This window comes from Dendrobates tinctorius, unplaced genomic scaffold (genome assembly GCF_039654945.1).
Source record: "Dendrobates tinctorius isolate UK_male_01 unplaced genomic scaffold, ASM3965494v1 ptg000347l, whole genome shotgun sequence".
Lineage (NCBI taxonomy): Eukaryota > Metazoa > Chordata > Amphibia > Anura > Dendrobatidae > Dendrobates > Dendrobates tinctorius.
The window spans coordinates 1,951,174-1,968,011 of record NW_027362013.1 but is presented as its reverse complement, the minus strand read 5'-3'; the positions used below and the strand labels follow the sequence as shown (position 1 = coordinate 1,968,011).

Below are 16,838 nucleotides of genomic sequence, written 5' to 3'. Positions count from 1 at the left end.
AGCGCTATGTGACAGGCTCGATGGCACTGCTGTGACAAAAGTGACTAGAGGATAAGGGAGATTTTGAATATCTGCACACACTTTTGGACACTGGACACTTTTGGATTGTATGAGGCCCACTGATATCTGAGCGCTATGTGACAGGCTCGATGGCACTGCTGTGACAAAAGTGACTAGAGGATAAGGGAGATTTTGAATATCTGCACACACTTTTGGACACTGGACACTTTTGGATTGTGTGAGGCCCACTGATATCTGAGCGCTATGTGACAGGCTCGATGGCACTGCTGTGACAAAAGTGACTAGAGGATAAGGGAGATTTTGAATATCTGCACACACTTTTGGACACTGGACACTTTTGGATTGTGTGAGGCCCACTGATATCTGAGCGCTATGTGACAGGCTCGATGGCACTGCTGTTACAAAAGTGACTAGAGGATAAGGGAGATTTTGAATTTCTGCACACACTTGTGGACAGTGGACACTTTTGGATTGTGTGAGGCCCACTGATATCTGAGCGCTATGTGACAGGCTCGATGGCACAGCTGTGACAAAAGTGACTAGAGGATAAGGGAGATTTTGAATCTCTGCACACACTTTTGGACACTGGACACTTTTGGATTGTGTGAGGCCCAATGAATATCTGAGCGCTATGTGACAGGCTCGATGGCACAGCTGTGACAAAAGTGACTAGAGGATAAGGGAGATTGGATTGCTTTTAAAAAAGCAGTTTGCGGAGCAGTGGGTAAACAGCAATGCAGGAATGTCAGGAAGCCTTAGAAGGCAGCCCAACAACCAACACCACTGATACACCACTATATAGCCTCCCCTTGCACTGCACACACAGTGACTGGTGTGTTGTGCAGGCCAAATTGCTAGCAGCAGAAGCAGTTTTTTTTTCTTCTCAGCAGGACAAAAAAAAAAATTGGGATTGCTTTTAAAAAAGCAGTTTGCGAAGCAGTGGGTAAACAGCAATGCCAGCCTGTCAGGAAACCTTAAAAGGCAGCCCAACAACCAACACCACTGATACACCACTATATAGCCTCCCCTTGCACTGCACACACAGTGACTGGTGTGTTGTGCAGGCCAAATCGCTAGCAGCAGAAGCAGTTTTTTTGTCTTCTTCCCTGCCTAACGCTCTCCCTACAGAATCAGCAGCAACCTCTCCCTATACTAAGATCGGCAGAAGTAAGATGGCGGTCGGTGTGCACGCCCTTTTATACCCCCTGTGACGCCCACCAAAGCAAGCCAATCACTTGCATGCCCTTCTGAAAGATGGTGGTGACCCGTGCCTATGTCATCACGTTACCCACAGTGTCCGTGGATCCTGATTGGCTGAAAAAGAGCGCAAAACAAACTTTTGAAACGCGACTTTGGCGCGTAAGTCGCCGACCTCGTGGCCGACCTCATCCTAGGGTCGGGTTTCGTTTCATGAAACCCGACTTTGCCAAAAGTCGGCGACTTTTGAATTTTTTCGACCCGTTTCGCTCAACTCTAGTCTTTAGTGCCGCAGGTGGTGTACTAACAGACCGTCGCACGCGACTATCCTCCGATAACATTGACCGGCTTACTTTTCTGAAAATGAACAAGGCCTGGATCTCGCCGGAATTTGCCAGTCCTCTTCCAGAATAAATAATTGGTTGGCAACAGTATCCAGGTCTGCTGTTGTGTTCATGTTTCTGCCACCTGAACTGTAATCCCTGGGCTCCAACACCACCAGTTGCTGCTCAGAAGTGCCGTCTGCACAGAGAAAAACACACGCTCCAGTGTTAGTGGGGTTCAGTAACGCCAGCTGCTCCCCTGCTGTGTGTCCGGCAATGTCTCCTGCTCCCTCCACATTCACACTACATCAGATTTTACACTTGCTCCAAGTAGGCCTCAGCCTACTCCATGATTGATCCTGGGCTCCAACACCGCCAGTTGCCAGTTTTTTTGTTTTTTACATATCATGAAATCTAAATTCTGATGGAGCTTTTTAAGGACGTCAAAAACAACAAATTTTTCAAGTGGAACCGCTTCAGGAAAAACTCCTTTTTTGGGGAGGTTTTTATTATCCAGTATAGTGTGTGTATATATATATATATTATAATATGAAATGTTTTTTTTCAGCTGTTTTACTTGATGTGTAAAATTCGGAGTGGATTCCAGAAGATATTCGCCTCAGAGAGGTGACATGTAGCCGAAGAGGAAGAAAATGCTCAAAAACAAGATTTGAACAGCAGGGTGGCTTAACATTGATGGGTAAGCTCTGACCCAGTACAGTGATGGAGAGCGGTCTGCTTTTATTGTTTTTTATTCTTCACATATGAGAAAGGAAACAGACGTGAGACTGAGACCTCAGAACAGTTTGTAGATCTTCTTAGAGCCTTGCAGTATGATGTACCGCCACAAGGTGGCACCCATGAGCTGTGATAGGTTTCTGCTGCCTGTGGCTGACGTCAATGCAGGGAGGCCGGGCGTCGTGGCTCCGTGTGATGACGTCATCATCCTGGGTCTCTGTGCACATGTGCGGGGCACCAGCTGAGCCTCAGTGACAGCTACTGCCACTCCAGAGCGGAGATCATGCTGCAGCCCCTCAGAGCGGCGCTCCACAGCAGTGTGCACAAAAGCTGCTGCAGAGCGTTCTCCGTGTCTGCACGTTCCTACAACTCTGGGCGCAAGGTAAAACCCCGCTATAACGCGAGCCGCCCTCATCTCGCCCCTTGCTATCGGTTCCTTTAACCTGTTCACGTCTGCACACATCTGTGTCATACCCTGGCTGTATCTGTGCTGTTCCTCTGTGCAGTATACGGTGGAGGATGGCGCTGCGGCTGGCGTATTAGGGCGCTCCGACTGCCGGCAGCTTTTTTTTTTTGCCCTCTTGATCTGACTGATCAAACTCAACCGTGGGTCTGTTATAAAAACACGAAAAACCTCTCGGCTGCCCCCCGACCATAGGTAATAATGGCAACAGAATTTATTTCCCATGGCTCATAAATGGCTGAGAATTGGATCCAATACACTGGTTACATTTTTGGCTCCCCGGATTTGCTGCTAGCGCCATGTTCTGAAGCCGTGTGCATGACCCACCGCACCTTCCACCATTTGTTACCTCTGTGATATAGATGTTTCCTTTCCCTCCCAGAAGCCGTGGTGGTGGGGGAGCATGAAGAAGCCTCGGAGTGGTATGGGGGCCATTATGGCGCCATATTACACATCGCGGAGCCGTACTGCGGCCTCAGCTATTTCCATCTTTCTGCTTTAGGGCCTTGTTCTCGGTGTATATGATAAGAATGAGGATGAAAGTCTCCCCCTGAGCCGGGCCGCAGACAGGTTCGACAATGCTGTTTCAGGAAAACTGCGACTTCAGCTGACAAGGTAGAAATCCAATGTTATCCGTGTATAACGCAGACTGTTCCCACCCCATCGCCCCCATAGTAATCCATGGTCTTCCTTTACAGGTCCGGGCCTGCACTGAAGAAGGGGAAGACGCGAGTGTTTTATGGTTTGCATGAGGCACGTTCTCATTATTACTATGTGATGTGTAATTATCTGGTAATATAGCGGGAAAGATGAATGAGTATTATGAGGGTCCCGCTGTTTTGTGTATAAAGCCTTTATGCAGCCCTATGTGTCGCCATGGCTACACCCTGTCCTATAGTTGTGTATTACCCCTGTCCATCTGCTGCCATTTTTTGTATATAGGTCAGGGGAAGGACGGGGTGTAGACAGCACTTATATGTGGGTTTACATTCTGCCGTATCATTACTATGTCAGGGTTGAGCAGGGTGGATTTGATTTAAATCTAACTGATTTAAATCACGATTTAAATCACTAGTCAGTAAGGCTTGATTTAAATCAGTGATTTAAATCAAAGTTTCTACCTAAACTAGTTCTTGCTACTTTAACATGCAAGTAGATGAAGATTTTTAGAATCACTTTTTATATTACTTTTTTCTCCCCAGTTTAATGGGTTAATCATTCATATTTGGACACCACTGTTCTGTTGTACTTAGGAAGGAGAAAAATAATCCTGACCTTAATAACAATTTAAATAGATTTATTCAACTGAAACAATAACAACATTACAGCATAAGTTATTTGCTTACACAAACATCCATGTTTGTTAACTAATTTGGCTAAACAAAATATATATATATTTTAAGAAACTTAGACTGTCAGCCCAGCTGACACATGAAAAACTTAAATACTACTGTCCCTGCTGTCCTCTGTAGCTCACTTGTCGTCATCTTCATCATCATCTTCTTCTTTGTTCCTATTCATAATCTGGAAAAGAAAAACAAGCTTTCCTGCTTTATTGGGTCCCAACTGATTTCTCAATTTAGAATGAATGAGTCCAAAGGAAGAGAATATTCTTTCAACGCCTGCAGAAGAAGCTACTGCTGTTAAAAGTGAAATCATTACTTGAACAGTCTCTAAATCCAAGCGCTTAAGTGACTTCCACCAGTTTACTGGTGTGACCTTCCTTAAAATATCTTCAGCAAACATATATTTCTTGAATGGTTCCCCCTTAGCTTTGAAGTTTATTATAGTTGGCATTAAAGATGGATGATTGCTGGATACCCATGTCATAGCTAACTCCTCTTCCTCAGCACTTAGGTTTTGACCCTGATATTGGATATTGACAATATTTGCCAAAAAATGAGCTGGAGTCAGTGCTTGTCCCATTCGTTTGTTTACTGCTTGTAATTTAATTCTGTCCATGTGTAGTTCTGTTTTTAAGTGTTCACTCAGTTCCTTCCAAATTTCAACAGCATCCGCAATAAAACAGCTATTTTTCTGTATTTTGTTTAAAGCTTGAGAGATGGGTTTCAGGAAGCTCAGCATATGTTCAACATTTCTCTTAAGCCCAATGTTGAGGATTTTGGCCGTGACAGTGCCATCTATTTTATCTCGATTTTCTTCACAAAGTGTCATCAGAATAGGCCAGTTTTTGATATACTGCTCAAAACAGTCCACCACAGAGTTCCATCTAACATCTTGTGGGAGCGTTAGCTTGGTTCCACCCATCCTTTTCAGAGCTGCTGCAGCAAAATGATTATTACGGAAGTATTTAGCAATTTCAACAACATTAGCCTTTATTTCTGGAACACTTAAGTCTTTGGCTAAGAGGTGCAGCAAATGAGCACTGCAACCATATGTTATTAGCAGCTTTGTATTCCCTCCCTGCTCTTCTAAATCTCTTCTCATCTTGGATACGTTTGCAGCATTGTCAGTGACCAAACTGCGTACTAGACATTTGAATTTTTGTTCACATGTCGTTATAGCTTTTACTGCCACTTCGTGTAAGTATTCTGCTGTGTGTGCATTTCCTGACTTATCAGTTGTTTGTGTAAGGAAGACTTTACCTTCTTCTGTTGTTATACAAGCACATACAATAGGATCATTGTGGACATTACTCCACCCATCAATACTTAGGTTAACAATTTTACCCTCCAGAGCTGTTGCACATTGCTCCATTTCTCTGTCATGCACTTGATCCAGCAGTTTCCCTGCAACATCAGCTCTGCTGGGTGGACTGTATCCTGGTCTCAGTGACTGAACCATATTAATGAAATGTGGGTTCTCAGTCAGACGGAAAGAAGAGTTCGTTGCATAAATAAACTGGGCAATTTTTTCATCAATCAACTCTTTTTCTAATCTGCTAGTTCTTATCACAAACCTATCTATGGTGGTTCCAGGAGGTAAAGGTTTTGTCTTCCTTTTGGGTGATGGTGATATGTGGCTGTGGGTGTCTGATGATGCTGCTGCTAATGAAGCACTATCCTGGATGGATAACTCTGAAACTGTAGAACAGGATGATGGTGATCTTGGAGGTGGATAGTTTCCAGAATCCATGAATTCCCCTAAACAAAAAAAGTCAATGCTGTTATTTTATTGTTTATACAATTTCTGCTTATTGTACACAACACATCACTGCCCCTGCCCCAAAAGGAATATTTGTTTTTCTTCATAACTGTACCAAATGACAGTAACATGCAGTAATAATAAGAAATATAATTTTTCTCACACATGACAGTTCAGTCTTTAGAAATAGGATTCAATAAAAATGTTTACCAACCTGAAGATCCTGTCTGTTCAGAAGTGTTTCTTTGGTCATCTTCATCACCGCACTTCTCATGATGTTGCCTCATTCGCGCCACCAGGCCTTGCATCTCTTTGTTGCATCGTTTGCATTTTGCACGCATGCCTGCCTTACCGATTAAAATATTCCCAAACTGGGTCTCTTTTACGGCCTGCTGCCATTATAAGGAAAGAATGTAATAAACCTCAGATCGTACACACAAACAGTGGCTATGCTGCAGTATTGTGCTCAAAGTTTCACTTTCATTTTCTTGTCTGCTTGCCCTTCCTCCTCCTCACACTTAGATTCACATTCTTCTTGTGTTGTGCAGATCTATTCCACTCCAAACAATCAGAAACATATTGTCTAACTTCTTGGACTTGGCACTGAAGGGGTTGATTCTGTATTCATAGGTTTGTAGAACAATAGGATTAAGGTCTTTTTCTCAACTCTGTTCATGTTGTAACATTTTTGCCGTGAAGAAGAGGCTGGGACCTCTGCGGAGTCAAATTCAGTTTTGAGAACTGCGTAAGTAAAGCGAGCGTCTGTGATAATATAGGAGAGAAACTGCCCACTAATCCTACAGAAACCTCTGGAAGAGCATGGCATTGTGAATGTTACACATATACAGCCTTTATTCTACTGAGTTAAACAATTCAGCTTTATCTCATGATGGAAGAACCTTTGGATGGTAAAATATTTTCCTCAAAAAGCAGTTTATTGAAAAAAATCCGATTTAAATAAAAAAAAAATCCGATTTTTTTTTTTTATTTTTTTTTTAAATAAACATTGATTTTTATCCACCCTGGGGTTGAGTAACTTATCCCAAGCGGTGACATGAGACTGGCTGAGTAGGGCCGAACCAATAGACTAAAACTAATTCTGTTCAGTGTTAATATATTTTTGTTAATTTTATCATTTAATATTGAGCAGAATTAAGTATGTCTGGCTGTTACTGCTATTACATGTTAGGATTGGGATTACTGTAAGGTTTACGCTTATCAGTAACCACTAATCAAAACCATATACATCACTGTTTTCTATTATCATACATATCCGATTCAGCTTTTGTGCCATGATCAATAGCAACCCCCCGACGCTCAGTATGATGTGCCCCTCGCCACCATGCCCAACGCTCAGTATGATGTGCCCCTCGCCACCATGCCCAACGCTCAGTATGATGTGCCCCTCGCCACCATGCCCAACGCTCAGTATGATGTGCCCATCGCCACCATGCCCAACGCTCAGTATGATGTGCCCCTCGCCACCATGCCCAACGCTCAGTATGATGTGCCCCTCGCCACCATGCCCAACCCTCAGTATGATGTGCCCCTCGCCACCATGCCCAACGCTCAGTATGATGTGCCCCTCGCCACCATGCCCAACGCTCAGTATGATGTGCCCCTCGCCACCATGCCCAACGCTCAGTATGATGTGCCCCTCGCCACCATGCCCGACGCTCAGTATGATGTGCCCCTCGCCACCATGCCCGACGCTCAGTATGATGTGCCCCTCGCCACCATGCCCGACGCTCAGTATGATGTGCCCCTCACCAACACGCTCAGTATGATGTGCCCCTCACCAACACGCTCAGTATGATGTGCCCCTCACCAACACGCTCAGTATGATGTGCCCCTCACCAACACGCTCAGTATGATGTGCCCCTCGCCACCATGCCCAACACGCTCAGTATGATGTGCCCCTCGCCACCATGCCCCTCTCCAACACGCACAGTATGATGTGCCCCTCACAGCTCTCCCCGACGCAGAGCATATGGGACCCCACAGCCCTTCCCCCCACAAGCAGTTTGATGGCCTCACACAGCATGATGGAGCCCTCCCTCCCACAGCATGGGGGATCCCACAAACTTTTCAACACACAGCGAGAGGGACCCTAAAGCACTGTCCTCCAAACACCGTGTGATGGCTTCCTCATAGTACAGCATGATGGATCCCCCAACCCTCCCCCACACAAAGTATGATGCCTCCCAGACTTCCCTCACTCACAAGTGAATGACTACTCGCCTCGCCTTGTTTCTCCGATGTGCTTTGCTGTAAGTACTGAGGCTCAGTAACAGACATCTAGTAATGTCATCTTGCCCGCTGCGCTGTCTCATTCTGACTGGTGGAGGAGGGAGCTGACTCTTGCCTGTTCGACCGTTGTGTTCAGCAGTATCTACACTCTGAGGATGCAGATAGTGTTATACTGTACTTGTGATGCTATGCCATACCAGGCCCCTCACCCTGCCACCCCCAACTCCTGGGCGGTACTCCGCTGATTCCATGCCTTTGGCTGTTCCAGTCCACACGAAACCGCCAAAGGGCTGCATGTGACCCACAGGCCGGCCACAGTTTGTCCTAAGTGAACACTATGGCGGTGTCCTGACCACATTTTATCTCGGCATTTGATGGGTCTGACCTATTTCTACGTACAATTGTACCCATGAGCTGTGAACAGAATTTCACCCCGTCATTAACAGGTCTCTTTCAATGGCAGGATTTCCACAGTGTGGTGACGGTGGGGTTGGGGAAGCAGTCGCCAGGTGTCCACCAGCAGGAGCTCTGGAATGAAAGCAAGGAGAACATTAGGGCTGCGGTATCAGGTAACTTAGTGTGACCGGTCGTGGCTGTGGTTACCGCTGACCTTTGTATTTTTGGCAGTGATTCTCTTAATACTTCAGTAGTGAACTAAAAGGAAAATGTACATCAGCTTATTAGTTAAAGGGAATGGCTAGACTTAGTCTTGTCACATTCTTGACACGTTTTTTTTTTTTTTGGAAGTGCATTGAGCAGCAAGGTGGTGTGCTGGTAAAAGGGGGGGGGGGGGAAATCTTTTAAATCTTCTGCCTGAGCGAGTGTGAACGAGCAGAGTGTGACCTGAGCGTATGTGCGAACTGTGGTAAGTGTGTCACTTGAGATTCAGTGAAGAGGTGTTTGGAAAACCTATAACAAATACCTGTGTGAGTTGCTGAATTGTAGGTTGCTGAGTGCTTTCTACCTGTCCCAATTTTTGGGGGGCTTGGGGGCTTGTTTAACCTATTTTTTTTTTTCTCTCTCTAATCTTTAATCTCTTATTTTACTATCTGTGTTTTTAAGGGTTAACTATATTGAATTTAAATCTTGAGGTGTAACTATATTCACAAGGGGTTAATTAAGAGTGGGAGTTCATACAGTAATTAAGGGTTTATAAGGGGCAGCTGGTTGGGGCTTAACTCCTTTTGGAAGTGCATTGAGCAGCAAGGTGGTGTGCTGGTAAAAGGGGGGAAAAAAAAAAATTCTTTTAAATCTTCTGCCTGAGCGAGTGTGAACGAGCTGAGTGTGACATGAGCGTAAGTGCGAACTGTGGTAAGTGTGTGACTTGAGATTCAGTGACTTTGGATTCAGGGAGTTTCCAAGGGAGGTATTACTGAATTGCTGTTATATTTTATTAATAATTTTTATTTATTTTTGCTTATCGTATTGTCTTTTGCAATCCCCATTAGGATGTGCTCCACTATTGCCAATGCCATCCAGTGCACGTCTTGCCGCATGTATGAAATCCTTGAACAGCCGGTCGAGGGTGCATACTGCTGTGCGAGATGTGAGCACGTTGTGCATTTGGAAGCCCAGATTCTGGATCTAAATGTGCAGCTGGCAACACTGAGATCCATAGACAATATGGAAAGGAGTCTTCTGCTCACTGAGCAGACGCTCAATGGGATAGATGAGGGGGGATGCTAGGTTGGAGCTGCAGGACAATGAATCAGCTAGCTGGGTGACAGTTAGAAGGCAGGGTAGAGGGAAGAGCACCAGGGAGGCTAGTCCTGATCTGGCACACCCCAATAAGTTTGCTAAGTTGGCAGATGAGGGGAGTGTTAGTGCAGGAGTAGCACTGCTGCAGCAAGGCATGTCCTCTGAAAGCCGGAGGAGTGTCTGCTCCAGTAAGGGGGGAAATAGGAGAGCAGGGCAGGCCAGACAGGTTCTGGTAGTGGGAGACTCAATTATTAGGGGAACAGATAGGGCAATCTGTCACAAAGACAGGGATCGTCGAACGGTGTGCTGCCTACCTGGCGCTCGAGTCCGACACATCGCTGATCGGGTTGACAGATTACTGGGAGGGGCTGGTGAGGATCCAGCGGTCATGGTGCACATTGGCACAAATGACAAAGTTAGAGGTAGGTGGAAGGTCCTTAAAGATGATTTCAGGGAATTAGGCTGTAAGCTTAAAGCAAGGACCTCCAAGGTGGTATTTTCAGAAATACTTCCTGTACCACGTGCCACACCAGAGAGGCAACGGGAGATTAGGGAGGTTAATAAGTGGCTCAGGAATTGGTGTAGGAAGGAGGGGTTTGGGTTCCTGCAGAACTGGGCCGACTTCTCCGTTGGCTACAGGTTCTATGCTAGGGACGGGCTGCACCTCAATGGGGAGGGTGCAGCTGTGCTGGGGGAGAAAATGGCTAGAAGGTTGGAGGAGTGTTTAAACTATGGACGGGGGTGGAGGGTATTCCTTTTATAGGAGGGGAAGACAGTGCAGATAGAGACCTGGGCACAAATAATGAAATTGGGGGTGGGGGTGGCATGGGGGGTGGGGTTAGAACAGTTAATAATTTAAGAGAGAATAGAGGTACATAGAGATACATAAAGTGCATGTATACTAATGCCAGAAGCCTCGCCAACAAGATGGAGGAATTGGAGTTAATGTTGTTGGAGCATAATTATGACATGGCTGGATGAGAGCCATGACTGGGCGGTTAATGTACAGGGCTATAGTCTGTTCAGAAATGACCGTACTAATAAACGAGGGGGAGGCGTGTGTTTATATGTAAAATCATCCTTAAAACCCATCCTGCGTGATAATATATATGAATCTAATGAAAATGTAGAGTCCCTGTGGGTAGAGATAAGGGGAGGGGGGAAAAATAATAAATTACTGATAGGGGTTTGTTATAAGTCTCCAAAAATAATGGAAGCAACAGAGAATATCCTCATAGAGCAAATAGATGAAGCTGCGACTCAAGGAGAAGTCATTATTATGGGGGACTTCAACTACCCTGAAATACATTGGGGAACCGAAACCTGCAGTTCCAGCAAAGGGAATAGGTGTCTGATAACTATGAGAGACAATTACCTTTCACAACTGGTTCAGGACCCAACAAGAGGGGGGGCACTGCTAGACCTAATATTAACCAACAGGCCAGACCGCATATCAAATGTAAGGGTTGGGGGTCACTTGGGTAATAGTGATCACAAATTAATAAGTTTTCATGTATCCTTTAATAAGATGTGTAGTAGAGGGGTTACAAGGACACTAAACTTCAGGAAGGCAAATTTCCAACGGATGAGAGATGATCTTGGTGCAATTAACTGGGACGATATCCTGAGACATAAAAATACACCAAGAAAATGGGAGACGTTTATTAGCATCCTGAATAGGACCTGTGCACAATATATACCGTATGGGAATAAATATGCGAGAAATAGGAGGAAACCGCTATGGCTAAATAGAGCTGTAAGGGGCGCAATAAGAGATAAAAATAAAGCATTTAAAGAATTAAAGCAAATAGGTAGTGATAAGGCATTAAATAAATACAGAAGATTAAAAAAATTCTGTAAAAAGCAAATCAAAACAGCAAAGATTGAGACAGAGAGACTCATTGCCAGAGAAAGTATAAATAATCCCAAAATATTCTTTAACTACATAAATAGTAAGAAGCTAAAAAATGATAGTGTTGGTCCCCTTAAAAATAGTCTGGGTGAAATGGTGGATGAGGATGAGGAAAAAGCCAATATGCTAAATAACTTTTTTTCGACAGTGTTTACACAAGAAAATCCCATGACGGATAACATGATCAGGGATAAACATTCTCCATTAAATGTCACCTGCTTAACCCAGCAGGAAGTACGGCGGCGTCTAAAAATCACTAAAATTGACAAATCCCCGGGCCCGGATGGGATACACCCCCGAGTACTGCAGGAATTAAGCACAGTCATAGACAGACCATTATTTTTAATCTTTAAAGATTCCATAATAACAGGGTCTGTACCACAGGACTGGCTTATAGCAAATGTGGTGCCAATATTCAAAAAGGGGACAAAAACTGAACTTGGAGATTATAGGCCAGTAAGTTTAACCTCAACTGTGGGTAAAATCCTGGAGGGTTTTCTAAGAGATACTATACTGGAGTATCTGGAGAAGAATAAACTTATGACCCAATATCAACATGGGTTTACAAGGGACCGTTCCTGTCAGACTAATCTGATAAGCTTTTATGAAGAGGTAAGTTCCGGACTGGACCAAGGGAATGCAGTGGACGTGGTGTACATGGACTTTTCAAAAGCTTTTGATACGGTGACACACAAAAGGTTGATACATAAAATGAGAACAATGGGGATAGGGGAAAATATGTGTAGGTGGGTTAAAAGCTGGCTCAGGGATAGGAAACAAAGGGTGGTTATTAATGGAGCACACTCGGACTGGGTCACGGTTAGCAGTGGGGTACCACAGGGGTCAGTTTTGGGCCCGCTTCTTTTTAACATATTTATTAATGACCTTGTAAGGGGCATAGAGAGTAGAATTTCAATATTTGCAGATGACACTAAACTCTGCAGGGTAATCAATACAGAGGAGGACAATTTTATATTACAGGAGGATTTATGTAAACTAGAAGCTTGGGCTGATAAATGGCAAATGAGCTTTAATGGGGATAAATGTAAGGTCATGCACTTGGGTAGAACGAACAAGATGTATAATTATGTGCTTAATTGTAAAACACTGGGTAAAACAGTCACTGAAAAAGACCTAGGTGTATGGGTGGACGACAAACTCACATTTAGTGGCCAGTGTCAGGCAGCTGCTGCAAAGGCAAATAAAATAATGGGATGCATTAAAAGAGGCATAGATGCTCATGAGGAGAACATAATTGTACCTCTATATAAGTCACTAGTGCGACCACACTTAGAATACTGTGTACAATTCTGGTCTCCGGTGTATAAGAAAGACATAGCTGAACTGGAGCGGGTGCAGAGAAGAGCGACCAAGGTTATTAGGGAACTGGGGGGTCTGCAATACCAAGACAGGTTATTACACTTGGGGTTATTTAGTTTGGAGAATCGAAGGCTTAGGGGTGATCTTATTACAATGTATAAATATATGCGGGGACAATACTAAGACCTTTCTAATGATCTTTTTACTCTTAGACCTGTGACGGGGACAAGGGGGCATCCTCTACGTCTGGAGGAAAGAAGGTTTAAGCATACTCACAGACGCGGATTCTTTACTGTACGAGCAGTGAGACTGTGGAACTCTCTGCCATATGATGTTGTAATGAGTGATTCCCTACTAAAATTTAAGAGGGGACTGGATGCCTTTCTTGAAAAGTATAATATTACAGGGTATATACACTAGTTTCCTTAGTGTTGCGTTGATCCAGGGAGCTAGTCTGATTGCCGTATGTGGAGTCGGGAAGGAATTTTTTTCCCCAATATGAAGCTCACTGTTTGCCACATGGGGTTTTTTTGCCTTCCTCTGGATCAACATGTTAGGGCAAGTTAGGATAGGATATGGGTTGAACTAGATGGACTTAAAGTCTCCCTTCAACCTTAATTACTATGTTACATCTGACACCCAGCAAATATTCTGCTTGGTCCTCCTTTTCTAATTAAGGGCTATTCACCTTTTGGGAACTTTTTTTTCCCCTCTCACGTGAAAATATCTGGGGCTAAAAAATCATTTTGAAATAGGTTTCATTAAAAGTTTTTCACCCTTTGACTTCTGAAGCCTCGGAGTTGCACGGCCTATTGCTTGCAGCCGGATGAGTTAACTGAGAATCTATCAGTGAGCTTGGTCTGAATGAATTCTTTGAAAATTCTTGGAGAACAGGAGAAGTCCCAGAAGACTGGAGAAGAGCAAATGTTGTTCCTATCTTCAAAAAGGGGAAGAAGGTGGACCCAGGCAACTATAGGCCGGTGAGTCTGACTTCTATACCAGGAAAGATCTTTGAACAAATTATTAAACAACATGTATGTCAATACCTGGATAAGAATGAAGTGATTAAACAGAGTCAGCATGGGTTTGTAACTAATAAGTCATGTCAGACTAACTTAATTTCCTTCTATGATGGAATCACTGATTGGGTGGATCAAGGAAATACTGTAGATATAGTATATCTTGACTTCAGCAAAGCATTTGACAAAGTATCTCATACAATCCTTATTGAAAAAATGACTAAGTATGGAATGGACAAGGCAACTGTTAGGTGGATTCATAACTGGCTTAGTGATCGGACCCAAAGAGTGGTCGTAAATGGCTGCACATCCAGTTGGAAGAATGTCTCAAGTGGGGTACCACAGGGCTCTGTCCTGGGTCCTGTATTGTTCAACATCTTTATCAACGATTTAGATGAAGGAATTGAGGGTAAACTGATTAAATTTGCTGATGACACAAAGCTAGGAGGGATAGGTAATACTAGAGAAGAGAGAGAGGATTCAAAAAGATATAAATAAACTGGAGCAGTGGGCAGCAACTAACAGAATGGTTTTTAACAGGGAAAAATGCAAAGTACTACATCTGGGCAATAAAAATGAAAAAAGCATATACAGAATGGGAGGAATAGGGCTAAGCAACAGCACATGTGAAAAAGACTTGGGTATACTAATGATCACAGACTGAATATGAGTCAACAGTGTGATGCAGCAGCAAAAAAGGCAAATGCAATTCTAGGATGTATTAACAGAAGCATACAGTCTAGATCACGTGAAGTCATTATTGCCCTCTACTCCTCTTTGGTCAGACCTCATCTGGAATATTGTGTCCAGTTTTGGGCACCACATTTTAAAAAAGACATCAACAAACTGGAGCAAGTTCAGAAAAGAGCAACCAGAATGGTGACCGGTCTGCAAACCCTGTCTTATGAGGAAAGGTTGCAGGATTTGGGAATGTTTAGTTTGCAAAAGAGAAGACGGAGAGGAGACTTAATAGCTGTCTACAAATATCTCAAGGGCTGTCACATTGTAGAAGGATCAACTTTATCCTCATTTGCACAAGGAAAGACTAGAAGCAATGGGATGAAACTGAATGGGAGGAGACACAGATTAGATATTAGAAAAAACTTTTTGACAGAGTGATCAATGAGTGGAACAGGCTGCCACGAGAAGTGCTGAGTTCTCCTTCAATGGAAGTCTTCAAACAGAGGCTGGACAGACATCTGACTGGGATGATTTAGCGAATCCTGCTTTGAGCAGGGGGTTGGACCAGATGGCCCAGGAGGTCCCTTCCAACGCTACGAATCTATGATTCTATGAATTCGTAACTTTTCTGAGTTTCACTCATCTGATCTATAACCACAGACCACATCGAAATGTGAGAAAACCTAAGAGCCTGGAAAAGCTAAACTGTGCACAATGTTTAATTAAAAAAACGCAATGTAAAAAATTATATTTTCTGCTCCAAATACATGTTTCTAAGCAAAAAAAAAAAAATCCTATATCTGTTGCCGGTGTAAGCAGCCAGAATTGACTATTGTTGATGCTGTAAATGGACCCATTTCTCATCCTGCTGCTTTATTTTTCTGTGTTATTGTGATTAATTATGGCAAATAACTACAAATGTGAATAAAACCCCATTACACATTACTCTAAGGCTAATTTCACATTAGGCTACTTTCACACATCAGGTTTTCGGCGTCAGGCGCGATCCGGCGTTGTGCCGGAGCGCCGGATCCGGCAAATATTTCATAAAACCGGATGTGACGGATCCGTTTTTCTGCCGGATCCGTCTTGTTCTTGACAGACAAAACCGGATCCGTCTCATCCGGTTCATCCGTTTTTCGACGGATTACGCCGGATCCGGTTTTTAAAAACACCCCTTGTGGCCTTCCGAACGGGATTGGCTACTGGAAAACTATATATAGCGTGTTCCTACAGCCCTTCTTTGACAGGTTGTAGAGGAGAAAGTGCAGGTTGGAGAGAAAAGCAAGTTACTGGCGAAGATGGATGTTGTCATTGGAAATATTTTGAAGAATTTGGCGGATTTTATAGCGGAGGCGAATCGTTTGAGGGTGATTGTTCTGGAGAAGGAGAGAGCGAGACAGCAGCGCATCAGGCATCGTAGACGACGTTTGTGGATCCACCCCATCACAGCCAAGAGAATGACGCGTGGGGTCTATTCTACACTATGCATGGACCTTCGACGAAACCCGGATAAATTTTTTGGATATGTTCGGATGAAAATGGAGAATTTTGATTACTTGGTGGAGCGCATTGCACACCTCATAAGAAAAGCAGACACCTATTGCCGCTTCTCTGTTTCACCCGCAGAGCGTCTGATGGTGACTTTAAGGTAAGCCACATTTATTGGATGTGATCGCATCAGAGCACACTTTCACTGCAAACTTGTTGGTGGTAGTTTGTATCTCCAAGTGTTATAGCTGAGTTTTGGTATGTAATGCTGTGATTTAAAACTAATTGATTGTTTTTTAATTCTCCACAGATTTCTTGCAACTGGAGAATCCCTTTCGTCACTGCATTTCCAGTACAGACTCGGGATTTCCACCATATCTGGAATAGTGAAGTACACATGCCGTGCACTCTGGGACTCCTTAGCTGAAGAGTTTTTACCAGAGCCAACAACAGAGAGGTGGATTGAAATTTCAGAAAAGTTTCAACAGATATGTCAGTTTCCCAACTGCTTGGGCGCTGTGGACGGGAAACATATCCGCATTGTAAAGCCAGCCGGATCGGGATCGGAATATTTCAATTACAAGAAATATTTTTCAATTGTCCTCATGGCCATCGCTGAC

The 16,838-nt window shown here is 43.9% G+C and overlaps 1 pseudogene; it reads left to right on the top strand.

The window, feature by feature from the left end:
- The first annotated feature begins 2,470 nt into the window (after positions 1-2,470).
- The window catches only part of LOC141075005 (cytosol aminopeptidase-like), a 46,896-nt pseudogene continuing 32,528 nt past the window's right edge, over positions 2,471-16,838 (top strand).